An 11,357-nucleotide genomic window follows, 5' to 3' on the forward strand; every position below is an offset into this window, starting at 1 on the left:
TGTGCCCACACCTCCCACCTCACCTCCATTCAAGGCCAAAAAGGATCATTCCATATCTGGCAGAGATTTACTTGCACATCCTCGAGCCTCTTTTACTGAACCGGTGCTCTTGATGTGGTTTCCTCTACATTGGACAGACCGAGCACAAACTCATAGAATGGCTCAGGGAACATCTCTGGTCTATAAACATCAACAAACTCCACCTTCCTGTGGCCATGCATTTCAACTCCCCCTATGACATGTCCATTCGGGGCCTCCTCCACCCACAAAGTAGAGGAGAAACATCTCGTGTTCTGCCTTGGGAGCCTACAACCGCACGGCCTCATTATTGAATTCATCAGTTTCCAAATCTTCCCTCCTGTCTCCCCTGCCCCCTCCCCCCAGCCCGATCCCAGATCCATCTCTCCAACATGGCTCTGCCCTCTTGACCTGTTTGACCTGTCAATTTTCCTTCCCACCTATCCGCTCGACACTTTTCACTGACCTATCACCATCCCAACAATCTTTCCCCTAGTCCACCCCCCATTTACTTCTCAGCCCCCACATTCCCTCCTCAGTCTTGAAGGGTTAAGCCCAAAACATTGACTATCCTGCTCCTCAGATGCTGCCTGACCTGCTATGCTCTTTCCAGTGCCACAGTTATTGACTTTACCTTTTTAATCGACAACTGATTCTACATGTTAACCTTAAAAGGAATCCTAAACTGGGATGCCCAAGTCCCTTAAGATTTCTGAAGCCTTTCCCCATTCAGAATATAGTCTATGTCTCTACTCTTCCTACCAAAGTGCATAACCTTGCACTTTCCCATATTGTATTCTATCAACCAAGTCTTTGCCCAGTCTACTAGTCTGTCCAAATCCTAATGCATCTTCCCCATCTCCTCACCATTACCTGTCCCTCCACCTATCTTTGGATCGCTGTATCGTCACAATGTCCTCAGTTCCTTTGTCCAGATAAGGTATAATATGAATAGCTGTGGTTCCAGCACTGACTCCTGCGGAACTCCATTTGTCACTGGCTGCTTTATTCCTATTTTCTGCCTTCTACCAGTCAGCCAATCTTCTATCTTTGACATTTTTGAATCAGAAGTTGTAGAATCCTATGGTTGGGGTAAGAAATGAAAAGAGGAATAAGACATTGGTGAATATAATTTGTGGTTCCATAATAGTTACTACAGTAGGATTTAAAATATGTACAGGATATTAAGAGATAATGAGAGCATATAATAAAGGCACTACATTTAATCTTCATGACGATTCGAAAATCAAATTGCCAGAAGGAGCCACAAAGAAGAAATGGAATTTGTTCAGATTAGTTGACTTGAAAAAAAATTGTAGATCTAATTTAGAGATCAACCTGTTCTAGATTTGGTAATGTGCAGGTTTAATAAATTATTTCAGAGTAAAAGATCTTCTCAAAACAGTGAATAATAAAATGGCAGAATACCTTACTCAGTTTGAGAGTGAGAAACTAGGACCTGCAAGAATTGTGCTGAACCTAAAAAAAAAGCAAAAGCTGATTACAATGGCTCAGAGAGGAGTTGACTGGAGTGGGCTGGGAAAAGGCTTTTAGCAAAGAACACAGTTGAGGAAGAACAGCAGACATTTAAGAAAATACTTAATGACTCACAACTTGGATATATTTCAGTGGGGAAGAAGAAACCTCGGAAAGAAATAAACTAACCATAATTAGCTAAGGAACATAAGGGTGGACAAATGATCAAGTAAATAATAAAGGGGGGAAAAATAAAGTTTGAGGATAAACTAGCAAAAAATAGTTGGGTAAAAATAATAGGCAACCATGAAATGGCAAAGAAATTAAATAAATACTTTGTATTACCCTTTAAGGAAATAAATACTAATTCAAAGTTTGTGAGAAGATTTGTAGCTCGGGTGCTCGTTGCTGTGGTTCTGTTCGCCGAGCTGGAAGTTTTTGTTGCAAACCTTTCGTACCCCGGTCTAGGTGACATCCTCAGTGCTTGGGAGCCTCCTGTGAAGCGCTTCTGTGATGTTTCCTCCGGCATTTATAGTGGCCTGTCCCTGCCGCTTCCGGTTGTCCGTTTCAGCTGTCCGCTGTAGTGGCCGGTATATTGGGTCCAGGTCGATGTGTTTGTTGATGGAGTTTGTGGATGAGTGCCATGCTTCTAGGAATTCCCTGGCTGTTCTTTGTTTGGCTTGCCCTATAATGGTAGTGTTGTCCCAGTCGAATTCATGTTGCTTGTCGTCTGCGTGTGTGGCTACTAGGGATAGCTGGTCGTGTCGTTTCGTGGCTAGTTGATGTTCGTGGATGCGGATCGTTAGCTGTCTTCCTGTTTGTCCTATATAGTGTTTTGGAACACCCATGGGCTCACCAATCTCGGGACTCATAGCAGAAGCAGTAATGCAAAGGTTAGAACAAACAGTCTTACCACAAATTCAACCCAAACTCTGGGTCAGATACGTTGATGACACCTTTGTAATCATTAAAAACACGGAAATAGAGAAAACACACCGGATCATCAACTCCACACTCACAGGAATCCGATTCACGAGAGAGGAAGAAAAGGACAACCAACTCCCATTCCTAGACGTGATGGTACAGAGAACACCAAACGGAGAATTCACCACAAAGGTATACAGGAAAGCCACACACACAGACCAAGTCCTGAACTATGAAAGCAACCACCCCAATACACACAAACAAAGTTGCATCAAGACACTATTCAAAAGGGCCACAACACACTGCAGCACACCAGAACTGCAAAAAGAGGAAGAGGAACACCTATACAAGGTATTCGCCAAAAACGGATACCCGCGCAATTTCATCAACAGATGCCTAAGGGAAAGACAATGGAACGAGGACATGCCGCAACCCAAAGGACTAGCCACACTACCATACATCAAGAACATCTCTGAACTGACAGCCAGACTACTGCGACCACTAGGACTTATAACAGCACACAAACCAACAGCCACACTCAGACAACAACTCACCAGAATGAAGGACCCGATACCCAGCATGAGCAAAACTAATGTAGTGTACAAAATCCCATGCAAGGACTGCACAAAACACTATATAGGACAAACAGGAAGACAGCTAACGATCCGCATCCACGAACATCAACTAGCCACGAAACGACACGACCAGCTATCCCTAGTAGCCACACACGCAGACGACAAGCAACATGAATTCGACTGGGACAACACTACCATTATAGGGTAAGCCAAACAAAGAACAGCCAGGGAATTCCTAGAAGCATGGCACTCATCCACAAACTCCATAAACAAACACATCGACCTGGACCCAATATACCGGCCACTACAGCGGACAGCTGAAACTGACAACCGGAAGCGGCAGGGACAGGCCACTATAAATGCCGGAGGAAACACCACAGAAGCGTTTCACAGGAGGCTCCTAAGCACTGAGGATGTCACCTAGACCGGGGACGAAAGGTTTGCAACAAAAACTTCCAGCTCGGTGAACAGAACCACAGCAAATAAATACTAATTGCAAAATATGACCAGAGATGTTCCTAAACCATTCTGCGAGTTTGTGCTTGGTCTCTCTGATGGAGAGGAACCACCTCGAGAGCATTGATCCAGTAAATGAGGTTCAAGGATGTGCAAAAATATGACATAATAAAAGAAGTACATGTGATTGTGGGGTGGTCAGGTAATAAATACAGTTACTATAACTAGAGGGAAAAGTACTTGAGAAGTTACTGGGGCTGAACACCAGTAAGACCTTTGGGACTGATAAAGTATAACCTAGATATGAAAGAAACTAGCTACAGGAAAGCTAGAAACATTGGTATAATCAATACATAATCATTACAGTCTGGAAAGGTTCTAGAGGATTTGAAAACTGCTCGTGCAAAATTTTATGATCCGAATTGATATCCAATTGCACCCCGGTAACGATCTCCTACAACTTCTTCTGTAAGGGAAAGGAAACACATGCACTAGCTGGTTCAGGAACAGCTTCTTCCCAGCTGGTTTTAGATGGATGAATGGACTCTCTCTCGCTTTAAATGATGCTGATCTTGCCTAGTGCGCACCTTTTGCAATGTAATATTTGTGCAACGTATGCTCTGTCTAAGTCATTTTGATCTGTACATCCTTGCTTATTATGATCTGCCTATACTGCTCATAAACAAAGCTTTTCACTGTACTTCAGTACACATAACAAATAATCAATCAATTCATTATTCAAACAAAATCAATCAATCGAAAACAAAACAAGTATGATCACAGACTGAAATCTGGATTGACATTATATTTTGTGTTGTTTTTCATTTAATTACATAGTCTATCATTGAAATTCAATTAGGCAATGCTACAAATTGGTTTTAGTAATAAACCAGTAATTTATTACAAAAAAAAGGTCAAATACAACAAGCCAACAAAGAATTAGAAACTGGTAATAACTATGAGCCAAATGAAGACTGCAGAAAAGGGTTGCACCTTTGCAAGTGGCCTACCCTCTTGACTGTGTAATACTGACAAACTTGAGCACATAGACCTTCCATATATTCACCTACAAGGTCACTCTGCATGTAGGGCCTATACCCGACACATCAACTCTCCTGCTCCTTGGATGCTGCCTAACATGCTGGACTTTTCCAGCACCATACTCTCGAATCTGATCTCCAGCATCTGCAGTCCTCACTTTTTCCAAACGTGAAAAACTGCCTGGCTCAAGGCAGAGATGTTACAAGCATCCAACTCGGTGCAAAAGAGTGAGTTCTATGAGTGCAAGCTAAAGGACATGAGACTCAACCTGTCCTAATGTATTTGATGGGTGCGTGACACTACATGCAGAGTGACCATGTAGGTGAATATATGTAAGGTCTCTGTGCTCCATTGGACAGTGGTGAAATGCCAAAGTGCATTGCAATTCTGAGATTAGCCATGATGGTATGGCGAGGCTGGTGTATTGCCATTGCCAACTTCGATGAATTGGAGATGATCACTGAATTGGAGATAGTCATAGAGATGTACAGCATGGAAACAGACCCTTTGGTCCAACTTGTCCATGCCAATCAGATATCCCAACCCAATCGAGTCCCACCTGCCAGCCCATATCCTTCCAAACACTTACTATTCATATACCTATCCAGATGCCTTTTAAATCTTGCAATTGTACCAGCCTCCACCACTTCTTTTGGCAACTCATTCCATATACGTACCACCCTCTGCATGAAAACGTTGCCCCTTAGGTCTTTTTCATATCTTTCCCCTCTCACCCTAAACCTATGCCCTCTAGTTCTGGACTCCCCCCACCCCAGGGAAAAGACTTTGTCAACTTATCCTATCCATGCCCCTCATGATTTTGTAAACTTTTATAAGGTCACCCCTCAGCATCTGACGCTTCATGAAAAACAGCCCTAACCTTTAGCTCAAATCCTCCAACTCTGGCAACATGCTTCTAAATCTTTTCTGAACCCTTTCAAGTTTCACAACATCTTTCCGATAGGAAGGAGACCAGAATTGCACGCAATATTCCAACAGTGGCCTAACCAATGTCCTGTACAGCTGCAACATGACCTCCCAACTCCTGTACTCAATACTCTGACCAATAAAGGAAAGCATACCAAACGCCGCCTTCACTGTCCTATCTACCTATGCCTCCACTTTCAAGGAGCTATGAACCTGCACTCCAAGGTCTCTTTGTTCAGCAACACTCCCTCAGACCTTACCATTAAGTGTATAAGTCTTGCTAAGATTTGCTTTCCCAAAATGCAGCACCTCACATTTATCGAAATTAAACTCCATCTGCCACTTCGCAGCCCATTGGTCCATCTGAACAAGATCCTGTTGTAATCTGAGGTAACCTTCTTCGCTGACCACAACACCTCCAATTTTGGTATCATCTGCAAACTTGCTAACTGTATCTCTTATGCTCAAATCCAAATCATTTATATAAATAATGAAAAATAGAGGACCCAGAACCGATCCTTGTGGCACTCCACTGGTCACAGGCCTCCAGTCTGAAAAACAGTCCTCCACCACCACTCTCTGTCTTCTACCTTTGAGCCAGTTCTGTATCCAAATGGCTAGTTCTCCCTGTATTCCATGAGATCTAACCTTCCTAACCAGTCTCCCATGTCCTACTCTGCCCACATTGATCCTCTTTGTTACTTCTTAAAAATCTCAATCAAGTTTGTGACACATGATTTCCCATACACAAAGCCATGTTGACTATCCCTAATCAGGCCTTGCCTTTCCAAATACATGTACATCCTGTCCCTCAGGATTCCCTCCAACAACTTGCCCACCACCAACGTCAGGCTCACTGGTCTATAGTTCCCTGGCTTGTCCTTACCACCTTTCTTAAACAGTGGCTCCACGTGCCAACCTCCAGTCTTCTGGCACCTCACCTTTGACTATCGATGATACAAATATCTCAGTAAGAGGCCCAGCAATCACTTCTCTAGCTTCCCACAGAGGTCTAGGGTACACCTGATCAGGACCTGGGGATTTATCCACTTTTATGCTTTTCAAAATATCCAGCACTTCCTTTTCTGTTTTTCAAGATGTCATCATCTATTTCCCTACATTCTATATCTTCCATATCCTTTTCCACAGTAAATACTGATGCAAAACACTTGTTTAGTATCTCCCCCATCTCCTGCGGCATCTCATAAAGGCCACCTTGCTGACCTTTGAGGGGCCCTATTCTCTCCCTAGTTACCCTTTTTTCCTTAATGTATTTGTAAAAATCCCTTTGGATTCTCCTTAACTCTATTTGTCAAAGCTATCTTATGTCCCCTTTATGTCCTCCTGATTTCTCTCTTAAATATACTCATACTGCCTTTATACTCTTCTAAGGATTCACTAGATGTAGCCTGTCTATACCTAACATATGCTTCCTTCTTTCTCTTAACCAAACCCCAGTTTCTCTTAACCAAACCCCAGTCATCCAGCAGAGATATTGGAAAATGATGGTCAATATAAAGAGCAGAGAAAATCCCCAACAGATAAATATACAGACTTCCATTTGGCCATTTTTCAATTTGAATCCATCTAGATTCTCACCCGGGAGAATCACAAATGGCATATAAATGAAGGACTGAAAACATCAAATGCTGAAGGTCGCAATGGGTCATCCATGGAGAAAGAGCAAGCTAATGTTCCGAGTCTAGCTGACTCTTCATCAGTGCTATGTCTCCGTGGATATTGCCTGACCTGCTGTGATCTCCAGCATTTGTTGTTTTCAGATTCTAGCTCTGCACTAATTTGTTCCTACATATATTAAGAGATACTTAGCTGCTAATAAGATGCAAATACAAGGAATGGGGATCCTTGCCTCTCATTACCATGGTTTTCAAATAGGGGAAAATTAAACATTTTTAGAATGGATATCAAAAAGCTCATTCTTTCATCCTTGCTGCATTTTTTTCAAATTTCTCATTATTGATGTCGTCATTCAGACACTGGGAAGTTTGTTCTATTTATAAATTACAAATTGCAAATTAGCTATTTATAAGCAGCCACCACAAATTGCAATAGGAACAAAATCTGACAGACTTAATCTTAAAGCATCATTTCAAAACCAGAATAATGCAAATCAGGCCAATTGTTCTACTAATCTCATATTCACAGACATGCTTCCTTTTACTGTGCAGAGGTGTAGCCAGTGCAATTCAATCTATGCAGTAAGGGTGTTTTGAAAATTTTTTCACCGCAGGGCTTTAAGTTGACCATGATAAACTATTCTCTTAAGAAATGTATTTTTTAAAAGTGTGCATTTAACTGTTCAACACTTGGATAAAGGAGTAAGCCCCAGGGCTTTAATGGATTTACATGGCATTACATGACCTTGTTAGCATCAAAGGTGGGGAAAATACCCACTCTGAATCCAGAGTGCAAACGATTGGGCAAGATTATTGAACATTAAATATACCAAATACTCAGTACAAACACCTTTGGTAAACGTGTAAAGGATATGTTAAAGAAATGTCACAGTCATGCTGCTTATACTAATCAAATATAGAAAATTATCTGATGTCACAGTTGTACTTCATTTACTGTTTTGTCTTTACACTGAAACTTTATTTCGTAAACATATTTGGTTATTTAACTTTTTATGCTTTCTGTGTCAGTTATACAAAATGGCATTAATAAAAGTTGAAAGTTCTTCTAAATGTTTAGTAATGATTTTTGATACTATATAAGAAAGGATAACAACTCGAATTGATCTGGCCATGAAGGAAACACTTTATGTTTGTGTTATCCAATTGAAAATCTGATTTATGCTGAAAAGTATTATTTCTGTAAAATGTATCAAAATTACTATTGCTTCACATCCGGGAAGAACAACACTTCCGCCACGTAAAACTTTAGCTAAAGAAAGAAAAACATCTTCATGCATTGTAAATCACATTAAATTATAAAGAGCATCTCAACATTGTTATTTGCTTTTCTTCACATCATCTCTAACACACCATCAAACCTGGAATTATATTTCTGCTTTTTCCTTTGCACAAGATCAAACTCTGTAACTTCCTTGCTAACAGTACTGTCAGTATTCCATGGACTATAATGGTTCAACTCACAATCTCTTATTTAAGGACAATTATGGGTGGGTAGCAAATGCTAGCTTTACCAGTCACACTAAAAATAATGGACAGCACCACGGTCAGGTCCAACCCTGAACAATGAGTAGAGACTGAGCATTAGGATATTTCAGCTGAGTTAATCAGTGGAGAAATTAAAATTAGCATTTTCATTACAAATTAAAAGCCATCACTTCTGCAATCAAAACAAACAAAAACAGAATGTGCTGGAATAACTCGAGCTCTGGCAGCATTTGTGAAGAGAAAACATTTTAATGCTTCAAACTTAACAGAATTAATGTTTCTTCAAGAATGGTTACTGGACTTGAAACATTAACTCTGTTTTCTCTTCACAGAGGCTCCCTGGCCAGCTGAGTTTCTCCAGCAATTTATGCTTCTGTTTATTTCAGATCTCCAGCACCTGCTGTTATTTGTTTTATTTCTTCATTTTGTTTTATCATTTCTACATTTAGACGGATTAAAAATTCCCTGGATGGCTATTGAAACAATGTGTCAAAAAGTGTGGCACTGGAAAAGCACAGCAAGTCAGGCTGCATCTGAGGACCAGAAGAGTCGATGTTTCGGGCATAAGCCCTTCATCAGGAATGCAAGTCAAGAATGATCTCCAGGATCTGCAGTCCTCACTTCCTCGTATTAAAACCATGCATCAGGCAATGATTTGGAGACAGAGTGGAACTCAGGGAAAAACTGTGTTTCAAATGAAATGTTGCAGATTCATATGGCAAAGTCTAGTTAAATAGTAGATGACAGGAAATTGATTTGAGAAAAACCTCTACAAACTACATGCAAAAGTCTTAATAGCAACTGCAGCCATTTTTCTCAATATGTTGAGTGACTTCCCAGTACAGTGCTGTAAAAGTTAAACTGCAAAGTGCGAAAAAAAAGACATAATTTTAAGCAATTGGGTTCCAGGAAAGAGGCACAAGGGAGGAAAATATACTAGAAAATGGACGGACTGTGAACAGGTGAAAGCAGAAGTAATTAAATAGATGAAAGGTGATCTCTTACAACCTCTTCCATCAGGCAGAACTATAATTCAGCTCACACCATCTTCCCTACTTTCTCTTAACACTAAATATTTGTAGCTGTTCAACATGGTTTTCCAGTGGATTCTTTCTGATGTATGACTTTAGGAGATTGAAATCTTCTGCAACCATAGCTCTATTGTTTAGTTTAAAATTCACAACCTGAAGGGTATCTCAACCATCAAAATTAAAATAGTTATTACTATTCCAACATAAGCAATTATGTATTTGGCTATTTTGCTGATGCAAAATGAAAGCTTGCATAATAAACTTGATTGAAAATGTGTTGCTGGAAAAGCGCAGCAGGTCAGGCAGCATGCAAGGAACAGGAGAATCGACGTTTCGGGCATGAGCCCTTCTTCAGGAATGAGGAAAGTGTGCCCAGCAGGCTAAGATAAAAGGTAGGGAGGAGGGACTTGGGAGGAGGCGTTGGAAATGCGATAGGTGGAAGGAGGTCAAGGTGAGGGTGATAGGCCGGAGTGGGGTGGGGGCGGAGAGGTCAGGAAGAGGATTGCAGGTTAGGAAGGCAGTGCTGAGTTCGAGGGATTTGACTGAGACAAGGTGGGGGGAGGGGAAATGAGGAAATTGGAGAAATCTGAGTTCATCCCTTGTGGTTGGAGGGTTCCTAGGTGGAAGATGAGGTGCTCTTCCTCCAACCGTCGTGTTGCTATGGTCTGGCGATGGAGGAGTCCAAGGACCTGCATGTCCTTGGTGGAGTGGGAGGGGGAGTTGAAGTGTTGAGCCACGGGGTGGTTGGGTTGGTTGCTCCGGGTGTCCCAGAGGTGTTCTCTGAACCATTCCGCAAGTAGGCGGCCTGTCTCCCCAATATAGAGGAGGCCACATCGGGTGCAACGGATGCAATAGATGATGTGTGTGGAGGTGCAGGTGAATTTGTGGCAGATATGGAAGGATCCCTTGGGGCCTTGGAGGGAAGTAAGGGGGGTGGTGTGGGCGCAAGTTTTGCATTTCTTGCGGTTGCAGCGGAAGGTGCCGGGAGTGGAGGTTGGGTTGGTGGGGGGTGTGGACCTGATGAGGGAGTCACAGAGGGAGTGGTCTTTTTGGAACGCTGATAAGGGAGGGGAGGGAAATATATCCCTGGTGGTGGGGTCTGTTTGGAGGTGGCGCAAATTACGGCGGATGATCCGCTGTACATGGAGGTTGAAGGGGCGGGGCTCAAGGGCGGAGGAGCGGGAAGTGGAAGAGATGCGGTGGAGGACATCGTCGACCATGTCTGGGGGGAAATTGCGGTCCTTGAAGAAGGAGGCCATCTGGGTTGTACGGATTTGGAACTGGTCCTCCTGGGAGCAGATGCGGCCGAGACGAAGGAATTGGGAATATGGGATGCCGTTTTTACAGGGGGCAGGGTGGGAGGAGGTGTAGTCTAGGTAGCTGTGGGAGTTGGTCGTTTTTTTTGCATTTACTCCCCCCTTACTTCCCTCCAAGGCCCCAAGGGATCCTTCCATATCCGCCACAAATTCACCTGCACCTCCACACACATAATCTATTGCATCCGCTGCACCCGATGTGGCCTCCTGTATATTGGGGAGACAGGCCGCCTACTTGCGGAATGTTTCAGAGAACACCTCTGGGACACCCGGAGCAACCAACCCAACCACCCTGTGGCTCAACACTTCAACTCCCCCTCCCACTCCGCCAAGGACATGCAGGACCTTGGACTCTCCATCGCCAGACCATAGCAACACGACGGTTGGAGGAAGAGCGACTCATCTTCCGCCTAGGAACCCTCCAACCACAAGGGATGAACTCAGATTTCT

General features: G+C 42.7%; 1 long non-coding RNA gene across 1 annotated transcript in view; it reads left to right on the top strand.

The window, feature by feature from the left end:
* LOC122541374 (uncharacterized) overlaps positions 1-9,650 on the top strand; it is a 59,570-nt gene extending 49,920 nt beyond the window's left edge. Inside the window, exon 3 of the long non-coding RNA XR_006309586.2 lies at positions 9,010-9,650. This is a non-coding gene — a long non-coding RNA (uncharacterized LOC122541374). The remainder of the gene's footprint in view (positions 1-9,009) is intronic.
* Positions 9,651-11,357: the final 1,707 nt, after the last annotated feature.

Source organism: Chiloscyllium plagiosum, unplaced genomic scaffold (genome assembly GCF_037043375.1).
Source record: "Chiloscyllium plagiosum isolate Xiang-an unplaced genomic scaffold, Cpla_swu_hap1 HiC_scaffold_35, whole genome shotgun sequence".
In the NCBI taxonomy this organism is placed as follows: Eukaryota; Metazoa; Chordata; class Chondrichthyes; order Orectolobiformes; family Hemiscylliidae; genus Chiloscyllium; species Chiloscyllium plagiosum.